Source organism: Cryptomeria japonica, chromosome 1, assembly GCF_030272615.1.
Source record: "Cryptomeria japonica chromosome 1, Sugi_1.0, whole genome shotgun sequence".
NCBI lineage: Eukaryota > Viridiplantae > Streptophyta > Pinopsida > Cupressales > Cupressaceae > Cryptomeria > Cryptomeria japonica.
In genome coordinates, this window is record NC_081405.1 from 314,313,362 (window position 1) to 314,326,203 (window position 12,842).

The window sequence follows — 12,842 nt, forward strand, 5'->3', positions numbered from 1 at the left end:
GATGAAGAGATCATTGTCAGATTGGATAACTAATTTGGTAAGTTTATTTCCCTTGATGCTATCACACAACACAAATTATCTCTGGTTTACATGTGTTTTTATGTGGGTATTGTTTCTAGTTCGATGCTTCGGGTCTGCATGAACTTCAAGTCTCATTTGGGTTCTTGGTCTCAATCATTAAAATATAAGAACTCTGCATTGTCCTATCAACTTTGTTCGTCAACTACCCATGTCTCTAATTAATTCCTTGTTGGGCTCTCCAAACATCCACTTTAAGTGAAAGTTAAAAGGCCTTTGGATTCTTCTTCTTTCTTGAAGGCTTCTAAAGCATACTCAAAAATTTCTAAGGCCACTTTTGCCTAGGATAAGGTGGCCTCTGATGTGGATATGGCTATCTCAAGAGGTGCAGGTGATATCCCTTTAGCTTTGATTGTGGGGTCGACCCCTAACCTCTATGTTTGTGCCTTTCCACCCCACCCTAAAGTTGTGCTTGAAGTGATGATCCCACTTCCCTTCTTAAAAGATTGTTCCAAGATTGTGGACTCCCCTTTGGAAATCCTCTTATTCTTTATTGATTATTGATATAGTCCTCTTTATTCTGTAGGGCCCCAAAGTACTTGTTTCTCTTGGAAAAATTCCTTGATTTGCAATCCTCATTGCTTTCTCCCCTATTCATGGGGTGGCTCCTCTGGATTTGGTTGATGGGATGGATGAGTTTTATTTGGAGTCTCCTCAAAATTATGCCCAAGTGAAATATTCCTTGGTAAGAGTTGGTGGTCCTCCTGTGGCCAGTGGGATGAAGATGATTGATGTGGCAAGGGATTTGAAGGTAGGTACGAAATATAGTAAGGAATTGCAGTAGTAAAATGGGGCTCATCATATGGCCAATGGCTGTCAAAGTACTCTAGAGTAGTACTACTCCTACAACACTTCCAAATGAAGATCCTATCTTGGAATATTAGGGGTCTTTAAATGATTCCATTACAAATATCTCGATGAAAAACCTTGTGAAAGAATTAAAGCCGGATATCTTGTTTCTTCAAGAAACTAAAATAAGTTCAAAAGCCTTTCTAAATGTTGGTAACTTCATTTTTGGTTTCTTTAATGCTTATTCTTTGATGTAGAGGGCTCTTCTGGTGGCCTTGTTGTTTTATAGAAACCCCATTCTCTTGTTGGGACTCTGAGACCACAAGATAAAGGTTTCCAGTCTATTCATTTTTTGAACAAGATAACTAAGGAGAAATAGACCCTAATGAATATTTATTCCTCATAATAATATGTTTGTAAGGAGAGATCTTTGGGTATTTCTCTTCTCTTAGTGACTATCCTTTCAATTCTCTAATTGGAATATCATGGAAGACTTGAAATCCCCCCTGATCTCCTTGGAGAAAATTAGAGTTGCTCCTAATTTTTTTGATAGTATGTAGGACCTCCATGAGTTTTTATGTAGTGGGAGACTATGTGACCTAAATTTGGAAGACCAAAATTATATGTGGCCCAACCAACATTAGAGTGAGAAACTTATTTAGTTGCACCTAGATTAGTATGTGATTTTATCTTCTTCGAATATTCTTGGGTGTTTCCATCTCACCTCCTAGATTCACTTTGGTTCATACTGTTGGAATTGCACACTCAAATGAGAAATTGTAGGTGATTGAAGGTATTATGATTGATGGCAACCTTGCAATCTTATGGCACCAACACCGACAGACTCTACACTGGCAGATAGTTTATTGGCAGCGGCAAAGATGATTACTAGTACCCTAGCCAACAAGATTTTGTTTATTGCATATTGTATTTAATTGTAATATCTTTTTGTAATCTGAAAAGGTGAATTGTAATAGGACTCATATATAAGTATGAGATCTTGTAGATCATTTGTGTGAAGAGGGAGATGCAAATATGGGAAGATTATTATGGGAATATGAAGGAAGATTTTGGAGTAAGGTTTATGGTTACTATATGAGCTTAAACTGGTACTGAACCTGGCATAGAAGATGTTGAACTAAAGCAATTCATTATATTGGACTTATATAATCCATTTTGTAAGTCAGTGAGACTTCCTTTTTGTAATTAAGCAATGAGCTTTAGGCATTTGGCCTTCCTACATGTGCAGGCCCCTATTGTAAGTAATATCCATTCATTGGCCAGTGAGTGAATATTGTGGGTCACAAATCCCACCGAGGTTTTTCCCACACTGAGTTTCCTCATTAAAAATCTTGTGTTATGGTGTGCTTTCTATGTTGTTCTTATTGTTCATATTTACTGCATTAATTATGGTTTACCGATACACTATTTTGGAATGCAATTTATTTAATAAGGTCAGAAAATCTATTAACTGGCAAGATATTAATTCACCCCCCCTCTCAGTATCTTTTGGAATCCTAACAATTGGTATTAGAGCTTGGTCCTCTTTTTTCAAAATCCTAATAGCTTGAGGAATATTTTGACAAAGCAATTGGAAATAGCTCTTGTAGATTATGATGCAGAAAAGTTTAAGAATATCAAACTTGAAGATGATCTGAAGGCTGCACAAGAAATCATTCAAGGACTTCAGGAGAATCTTACTATTTCTAGAAACAAAATAAGAGAAATTCATGAGAAGATACAGAGTGATGATGATGAAAAGGAAACTCTTAATGAGCTTGTAAGCAAGTTGAAGCAAGAAAACATGACCTTGAGGAATGAGATGCAAGATATGACTATGAGATTTTGTATAGACACTGAAGATAGAAAGAAGAATGAAGATAATTTGGCTAGGAGAATCAATGATTCTGGAAATGAAAATATAAGACTCAATCATGAAAATGATATGTTAAAGACAAATCTAATTCATTTGGAGCATGATAAAACTGAACTCATGAGACAAAATGATTTCTTGGAAAATGAGTTGGCTATTGCAAATCAACATAAAGAGAAATTCAAGAAAAGTTCAGAAGAACTTGATGACATGCTAAAAATTCAGAAACCTAATGGAGATACAAATGGTCTTGGCTTTGAAGTTGGTGAAAGCTCCGATACTGCAAACAATCATGATCATAGTAAATTGGTAAGACAACCTAATGCCTACAAATTTAATGGCAAATGCTTTAATTGTGACAAGTATGGTCATAGAGAAAATCAGTGTAGATCTAGAAACTATCTGAACACTAATGCACCCACCGGTCAATGTTCAAAATGCAACAAAATTGGTCATAATTCAGAAACCTATAGAATGAATGTAAGATGTTATGTTTGTGGAAGATTTGGACACTTATCTAATCAATGCAGAACACAAACTGGCATAGGCTATGGAAAGGCTATTAAGAAAAACAATGCACGACTTGTTATGCTTGTAACAAGATTGGACATATTGCAAAATTTTGTATCAGTAAGGCATCACTAGCAAATAATAAAGGACCTAGTTTGAAAGGTAAAGAAAAGGTTGAAGAGGTTAAGAAAGAATTTTCAAAACAATGGATTAGAAAGTTAGATCTGAATGTTAATGAAGCTATTCCTTCACCTGTAAAATAGAGTATCACTCCACCGATAGGAGATTCTTCATCTAATTCAAAGATAATCTTTTGGGGGTATGGAAAATAATTGAAAATCATGCTAGTTTACCCTCGGTTTATGGTAAGAAGATGAATTGCTTCTTTACCGGCAGATGTGTTAAGTTTCACTTAACCGACAACCATTTATTATGGCCATTGAAGGAAATGATATTATGAAGCAAGTATTTTTCACTCTTTTTCACTCATCGAGCATTCAAATCTCCTGAGAGTGTGAAAAAACTAAGCGAAGGCATCCACAGCGAGAAGTGAAGCAAAATATTTTCAAGCATTCAAACCTAAAGGCAGATTAAGGTATTTATCAATGGCTTCCTCCTCTACACCTAAATTCATTGTAAACCCTACTGTAATTGAAGTGGTTAAATGCCCTAGGTCCGTATTTAAAATCATACCCAAAGTAGCGAAGCAAGATGATACCCTAGGTGCATTCTCTAAAATACCCAAAGGAGTTGCATATGTAGAAGACCCTAGGATATACATACATTGTCATATTGAGGAAATTGGTGCTGATGAAATTATGAACATGTATAGGACTGTAATTTGTGATGAGAATGGTATTGTGAAACCTGAAAATAAGATCATAGAAACCCTTGGTTTTGTGGAAATACTCAGTATTCCGGATTTTCCTAAGAAAGTTGTAAGAATTGTGTTAAGTAGAGTTCATGGGGAATTCTTTTGGCTTGACTCCATCCATAAGATCACAAGAGAAGTAGTTAGGGTAGTGAATGGCTTGTTTTCTGTTAGGATTCCCACAGATATTGAGAGGGGGGGAGGGGGGGGTGAATCAGTATCTAATTGGTAATTAGAATTTCTTAACTTAAAACATGTAGAGCATATTATAACAATGTACCGGTATGCAAGAAATAATGCAATAAATAGAAATGAAAGCAACCACATAAGAAACACACCATAACACAATGATTTAACGAGGAAACCCGGTGTGGGAAAAACCTTGGTGGGATTTGTGACCCACAATATTCACTTACTGGCCAATAAGAGAATATTATTTACAAAAGGGGCCTGCACATGCAGGAAGGCCAATTGCCTAAAGCTCACTGCTCAATGGGAAGTCTCACCAACATACAATGTGGATTATACAAATCCAATAACTTGTCCTGCTTTACAATAGCATCTATAATGCCAGATCCAGTACCAGTTTCTGCTTTGCTTCTTACATAAACCCTTTAATCTATATTTCGCATAATAGGTTTGCCTAATATTTTTCCTTGTCTCTTTTCTTACTTTCAAAATGTCTACAATGATCTCTCTTATATATAAGAGTCATTTTACAACTTGCCAAGTCGATTTACAAAGTTTTTACAATAATAAACAAAATATAATATATCAAAAATCGTGTCGGCCTCTTTGCTGGTATGCTTCCTTTCTTTGTGCTGGTGTCGGTGGTCTGAGTGCCGATGTAGTGTCTGAACTTGCTAGTGCCAGTGAAATTCTTTGTTGGTGTAATACCTTGCCGGTGTTATAGGATTGTAAGGTTGTCATCAATGACAAAACCTTCAATCACCTACAATGTCTCATTGGAGTGTGCATATGCCAACAATCTCCCCCTTTGGCATTGATGGCAACACTCATGAGAAAATTCAAAAGTGTATCCAAAACTGTAATCCAAAAATATTTCCAAAAATATGTTACCAAAAATATAAGAGCTCCCCCTGAGTAGATAATTCTTCTGCTGGTTATTTTCTCTTATTTTCTCATACTACTACTCCCCCTTTGGCATCAATGACAAAGGTTGCCAAGATGTTAGTAGAGTTGTAGTCTCAACCTTGTAACTAGGTAGTTACAATTTGAAATAGATCCGCCAAAATCAAATTTATACTATCCATAAACTTCTTGCTATTCTTTATTGTTGTCCCTATTCTTTGAACTGTACCGGTGAGGTGCTGTATATGCTCTGCCGGTTTTCTCTGTCCCTGTACTAGTGCCTCAGATATTTCCTTCCGTAATGATGCTAGATAGTCCAAACTTGGACTTAGTCTTAGTCACAAATTCTTTGGCTTATTTACTATTCTCTCCTTTTCTCTTTCTAACTTAAGTAATTCTTCCTCAAAACTTGTTACCTTTTGCTCAGAAACTGATAATGTATTAGGTGAGTTAACAAAATTGTCTACAAGTTTATTGCTTTCATCCTCTACCTTGCTTATATTCTTATCCATGTCTACTATCAAAAAGTTTGTCTTGCAAGTATCTTTGTACAGAGTTTTGAATTCCTTCAATAAGTTACACAGTTCCGGTAGAAGTGTGTCAAATTCTCTAGTACACTTCTTTATCTGATTTTCAAAGAATTTTTGCTTTTCAATTTCTACCTTATCCTTCAATGTCTCTTCCTTTATTTTCTCAATAGTCACTATGTTCTCAGTGATGTATTTACACAAAGTATCAAGTTGTCTTAAAGAATCTTTATTGTCTATGTTATAGTTAGGAGCTATTACCTTCAAAATTGGGATTGTGTCATCTATAGCTTTATAAGCCTGTGAACTACAATCTGTTATCCTTTTAATGGAGTCCAAAAGTACTTTAGTTACATTTGTTGATTTATGGCCTACTGAGGAGGAACCAACATTCTGAATTTTGCTAGTGGAGGAAGTAGCCAAGCTTGTTGTGACCTCTGGTAGGTTTGTTTGTGTTTGCATTTCCTTAAGCAATGGTTTTTGATCTTCTCTTGTTGCCAATTGTACTGTTTCCTCATGACTCTGTTCCTATACCTATTCCTGTTCCAGAGCCTTTTTCTCTTCTTGTTTCTCTGTCTGTTCTCCTATGTTATCATCTGCTGGTTTCTCTTGTGTTTGATCAGTTTGCTCAGTTACCGGTGGCTCACTAGCCATGTCTGTCTTACGAGTTGTATCTTTATCTACCACAATGTTGATCTTTTGTGTATCAACATCTACCATGTATAAGACTTTAGGATTAAGATTAGTATCCTTTATGTCCATACTCTCATCTGTCGATTGATCTTTAGTAGTTTTTACTGGTGATGTAATTTGAGGTGGTGGGGATAAGTTATCTATAACTTTGATGCTCGGAGGTCCACCAACCTTTCCTTTACCCTTGTCTCTCTCCTTCTGATATACCTTTATAGGTTTGGGGCTCATATACTCTTCCTATTTTTCTTTTTCAACTAGGAATATATCCCATGCATTTTCTATTTCTTCAGTTACCTCATTAAATCTTCCAACCATCAAAGCAATATGCCAGTGTGCAGTAGAGAATACTGACCGGTTGGCTTCTGCAATTAAGTCATCTATCTCCTTAGGTGAGTTTACTGGATAAACAATAAGTAACTTTTCAATTTTGATTTTCTTATCAAGCTCTATAACAACTTGTCTTCTTGCTTCTAGTCTTTTGAACAATTCATCTGGTACATCATCTATCACTTCCATCAAAAAATTCTTATATATGTCCATGGGCAAAATAACACTGTTTTCCACTTGTTCTTTTTCATCTGCTGTCAGAGTGTCATAGACCTTTCCTATGTTTTTGAGTTTCCCTTCCTCTATAATTTCATTTAGCAATATGTCAAGAGGGGCCATGTTATGTTTTGTTCTCTTCTTCTTCTTGGGTGTCAGTTTCTTCTTTGGTGTAGTCTTTCTAACCGGTGACCTTACTACCTGTTGTTTTTGTCTAGTCCTTCTAGGTGAAGGTGTGGATGCCAGTGAAGGATCCCTTTTCCTTACAACTCTCTTGAAAGCTACAGGCATGTCACTCTCCAAAGAAGTAGCTACCGGTGATAGGTGAGTCTCAGGTTGTAGAGTTCCTAACTCATCCTCAGTGATACCGGTTTGTTTTAATACATCTTCTTTAATAGCCTTAGCTTGTCTGGAACCTCTTCTCACAACTGCTTCAACCTTTTTCACTCTTTTCTTAGATTGAATTTGTTTTTCTATAGTTTTAGCACTACCAAATACTTCTTCCTTTGGTTCATTTGGTGCTTCTAGAAGTGCTTTAGCATAAGTTTCAATTATATGATCATCAGTCTCATAACCCATCTTTGTTACGCAAATTGTTCTTGGGATGACTACTTCCATCTAGATCTCATCCTTTTTTATTACAAAACATATGTCATCTTTGTACTTGTCAACAATCTTTTGTGATAGTCTGATCCTTTTGTTCATCCTAACCTTTAGTGCTTGAAATTATTCATGAATGTTCTTTTCTTTGTTCTCACCCATGTTATTCAATAGTTTTGTTAACTGTTTCCCTACCAGTATATCAAATCCAAGCGCTTTATAGCCTATACCAGGAACCTATTTGGTTATGTGTAGCATTAAGCATACAAGCAGATTACCAAACCTAAAAGTTCCTTTCTTATCTTTCTTTATCTTGCCTAAGTTGTCAATCAACTCATCTTTTAACCATTCACATATGTCAATTTTCACATTGTCTATAATCATGTCATAAACACTCTTAATGCATAAACTTGAAATTGAGTTGAGTCTATTTGCATGAGTAGCTTTATACCCTAAAATCATGCTAACAAATCTAACATTTATATCAGTTACATCATTTACCCTCAAGGACCTTCTGTCGGATGTTGCACCAGTTAATTTCATTACTAGGTCATTGGAGACCTTCTTAGTCTTGTCTGGTCTTTTATCGGTGGAAGGTAACCCTGTGACAGCTTTCACAGCTTCCTTGGTAATTTTGTGAATTGCATCTAACCAGAAGAATTCACCATGTACCCTGCTTAAGACTATCCTAATCACATCCTTGGGAAATTCAGGAATGCAGAGGATTTTAGTAAATCCTAGGGTTTCAATGATTTTATGTTCCGGTTTTACATTGCCGAAATTGTCACATATGACAGATTTGTACATTGTTTTGATCTCTTCATCTCCTAATTCCTCTATGTTGCAATGAATGTAAATTCTGGGGTCTTCAGCATAAACAACTCCCTTTAGAATTTGAGAAAAAGCACCTAGAGTGTCATCTTTCTTTGCTACCTCGGGAACTAGTTGAAATACAGACCTAGGGCATTTTATAACCTTGAATATAGTAGGATTTGCTATATATTCAAGTGCAGAGGTGGATGCCATGATGATAAAGACCTTTTTCTGCCTTTGGATGGATTGATTGTTTGAAGTGCTTTGCCTCTTTGCTCGAAATCTCTTAGCTCTGCAAATTTCCCACTCTTCGAATGTTTGAAATCTCAGTGAAGTGAAATGGAGCCAAAATCACAAATTTATAAGGTTTATTTGCCATCTACCACATTTAATGTATGTCGGTTAAGTAGTTACTTAACATTGTTTGCTGGTAAAGAAGTAATTTCCAACTTCTCATCTCTATCCGAGGGAATAATAGCACATGTGTCATTAGATTGCCAAACCCTCAAGGAAACTTTCTTCAATTTGATGAAGAAATTCCTGCCGGTGGAGCACTACTTTGTCCTGTCGGTGGAGTAATACATTGTTCTGCCAGTGGAGTGTTGATTGGTTCCACCGATGGAGGAGTATTCCCAACATTTAGATAAACTTTTCTAATCTATTGTTTTGAGAATTCTTGTTTTACCTCTTCAGCTTTCTCTTTCCCTTTCAAGCTAGAACTTTTGTTGTCTGCTGGTGATCCTTTACTTTTACAAAATTTTGCAATGTGCCCAATCTTGTTACATGCATAACAAGTCACATTATTCTTCTGAATAGCTTTCCCATAACCTATGCCGGTTTGTGTTTTACATTGATTAGATAGGTGTCCAAATCTTCCACAGATATAACATCTCACATTCATTCTGTAATTTTCAGAGTTGTGACTAACTTTGTTGCATTTTGAACATTGACCGGTGGGTGTGTTGATATTTTGATAATTTCTAGATCTACATTCATTTTCTCTATGACCATACTTATTACAGTTAAAGCATTTTCCATTGAATTTATAAGTGTTAGGTTACCTTACCGGTTTGCTATGATCCTGAGTATTTGCAGTACTGGAGCTTTCACCAACTTCAAAGCCAATTCTAGAAGTGTCACCTATAGGTTTTTGATTTTTCAACAAGTTACCAAGTTCCTCTGACCTTTTCTTGAATTTCTCTTTATGTTGATTTGCAGTATCTAGTTCTCTTTCTAAGACTTCTTTCTACCTCATTAGTTCATTGGAGTCATTTTGAGTGTGCATCAGATTTGTCTTCAATAAATCATTTTCATAGCTAAGTCTTGTGTTTTCATTTGCAGCATCACTTAGTCTTTTGGTCAAATCTTCTTCATTCTTCTTCCTATCCTCAATTTCTTTACAAAATCTCATAGTCATATCTTACATCTCATTCTTCATTGTTATGTTCTCCAGTTTCAGCTTGCTTATCTGATCATTAAGTGATTCCTTTTCATCATTCTCATTTTGCATCTTTTCACAAAGTTCTCTTCTCTTGTTTCTTGAAATGGTAAGATTTTCTTGAAGTGCCTGAATGATATCCTGAGTTGCTTTTAGATCATCTTCTAGTTTGATATTTTTCAATTTCTCTGCATCATAGTCTGAAAGAGATGCTTCTAGTTGCTTCATTAGATTTTCCATATCTACCGGTGTCAAGATCTTCCTCAAGCTGTTAGGCTTATGAAAATAGAGGACCAAGCTCTGATACCAATTGTTAGGATTCCCACAGATACTAAGAGGGGGGGGTGAATCAGTATCTAATTGGTAATTAGAATTTCTTAACTTAAAACATGTAGAGCATATTATAACAGTGTACCGGTATGCAAGAAATAATGCAATAAACAAAAATGAAAGCAACCACATAAGAAACACACCATAACACAATGATTTAATGAGGAAACCCGATGTGGAAAAAACCTCAGTGGGATTTGTGACCCACAATATTCACTTACTGGCCAATGAGAGAATATTACTTACAAAAGGGGCCTATACATGCAGGAAGGCCAATTGCCTAGAGCTCACTATTCAATGGGAAGTTTCACTGACTTACAATGTGGATTATACAAATCCAATAACTTGTACTGCTTTACAATAGCATCTATAATGCCAGATCCAGTACCGGTTTCTGCTCTGCTTCTTGCATAAACCCTTTAACCTATATTTCACATAATAGGTCTGCCTAATATTTTTCCTTGTCTCTTTTCTTACTTTCAAAATATCTACAATGATCTCTCTTATATATAAGAGTCATTTTACAACTTGCCAAGTCGGCTTACAAATTTTTTACAATAATAAACAAAATATAATATATCAAAAATCTTGTCGGCCTCTGTGTCAGTATGCTTCCTTTCTCTGTGTCGGTGTCGGTGGTCTGAGTGCCGGTGAAATTCTTTGCCGGTGTCATGACTTGTCGGTGTCGTAGGATTGTAAGGTTGCCATCAATGACAAAACCTTCAATCACCTACAATGTCTCATTGGAGTGTGCATATGCCAACACTTTCCACCGGTAGCAGGCCTGACAAGACTAAGAAAGTTCCAAACAACACTATAATAATACTAACTGGTGCAACCCATGACATAAGATCCTTGAGAGTCAATGATGTGAAAGATATAAAAGTCAGATTCATTAGTATGATACTTAGATACAAAACTACACATGCTAACAGATTAAACTTTGTTTCTAGTCTATGTATCAAGAGTGCTTATGACATGTGAACAGTAACACTAAGATTGACATATGTGAATGGCTAAAGGATGAATTGATTGACAACCTAAAGAAAACTAAAGGTGATAAGAAAGGTACTTTCAGATTTGGTAATCTATTTGTGTGCCTAATGCTATACATTACTAAGGAAGTTCCTGGTATAGGTAGAAAAGAATTTGGTTTTGACATACAGGTAGGTAAACAAATATTGGATATCTTTACCGGCATGGGAGATGATAAGGAAAACAACATAATTGAATAATTCCAAGCATTTAAGGCTAGAATGAAAACAAGGATAAGACTATCTCAGAGCATAGTTGACAAATACGAGAAGGAAATATGTTTTGTTATTAAGAAAGATGAAATCTAGATGGAAGCAGTGGTTCCTAGAACTGTTTGAGTGATAGAAATGGGTTATGAGGCAGATGAAAACATAATTGATACTTATGCTAAAGCCCTACTTGAAGCCCCTAGAGAACCCAAAGATAAAATATTTGGTAGTGCTGAATCCATAGGAAAGGATGTTGAAACATTGAAACAAAGAAAGAAAAGAGAGAAAAATATCAGAAAAGCAACAAAAGAGGCCAAAGTGTTGGCATTTGTGCAGAGTATGTTGACATGATGATATTATGTTGTCATTGATGTCAATATGTTGAAGAGTGAACCAACAATGTGTTGAAAAGAGAACTGGTATAGTGGTATAAATCGGTATATGAGCAATAATTGAAGTGGTATGTTTGTCCAAGAGAACCGGTATGATGGAATGTAAACCAACATATGGAATGTTTTCTATTAAGGCTTAATATGGTATGACTACTGGTTGGTAGTCTTAGCTTAAGGGTTTCCGGTTGAAGTGTTCCAAGCCTGTGTGATTCAACGGATGACATTGTCTGATGAGTTAGCATTGTAATGAAGATCAGATCATGGTGCCACGTTAGCCTTGTGCACGTGAAGGATCTTGCATGAAGGAGATTGATCCTACCTCAGAAATGTGTGAAGTCCCTATAAACGGTGGAAAACGCGTGATGGGTTATCACCTCCATGAAGTGGTAAAGAATGAATGATGGAAAATATATTGACATCTGTCCAAGACCATTGTGTTCAAATACAAACTATTTAATGGCCAAGATTGAACCGCCTAAATTGCTTAACCTAAATGTTTAGGGTTTAGGGTTTATGCTACCGCCCTATCTGTTTCCTATAAGGTTGATGTTGTGTTTCATGCTGAGTTTGTTGGCAAATGGTGTGTGTGTATCTAAGTATAGAGATACATGATTGTTGCTAGACCAGATAAGAGGTATGATACCTGAATAGTGTGTGTGCAGAAGGAAGGAACTTAAGAGGATTTGTATTTGGAATTGAGTGCTATTATCAGATCATTGTAATATCTGTTGATCTTTAACCACTTCAACAGTTGAAAAATCCCTTAACCGGGTAGCTTTAACCAACTTGTTGTAAATCCTTTAATAGGGTGACTCAAACTCATTGAGTTCTTGAAATCTCTAACAAGGTAACCTCTAACAGGGTTTAACCCTTAACTGGGTATTTAGCCATCCCTTAACTAGGTGATCCCTAATAGGACCAGTTCCTAGCAGAACCTATTGTAATAGTCTTTAACCAGAGTAGGCTCCTAATAGAGTAGACTTCTAAAGAGTTCAAAAGTAGCTTGTGGGTATTCATCCCCACTGTGGTTTTTCCCAGTTCGGTTTCCA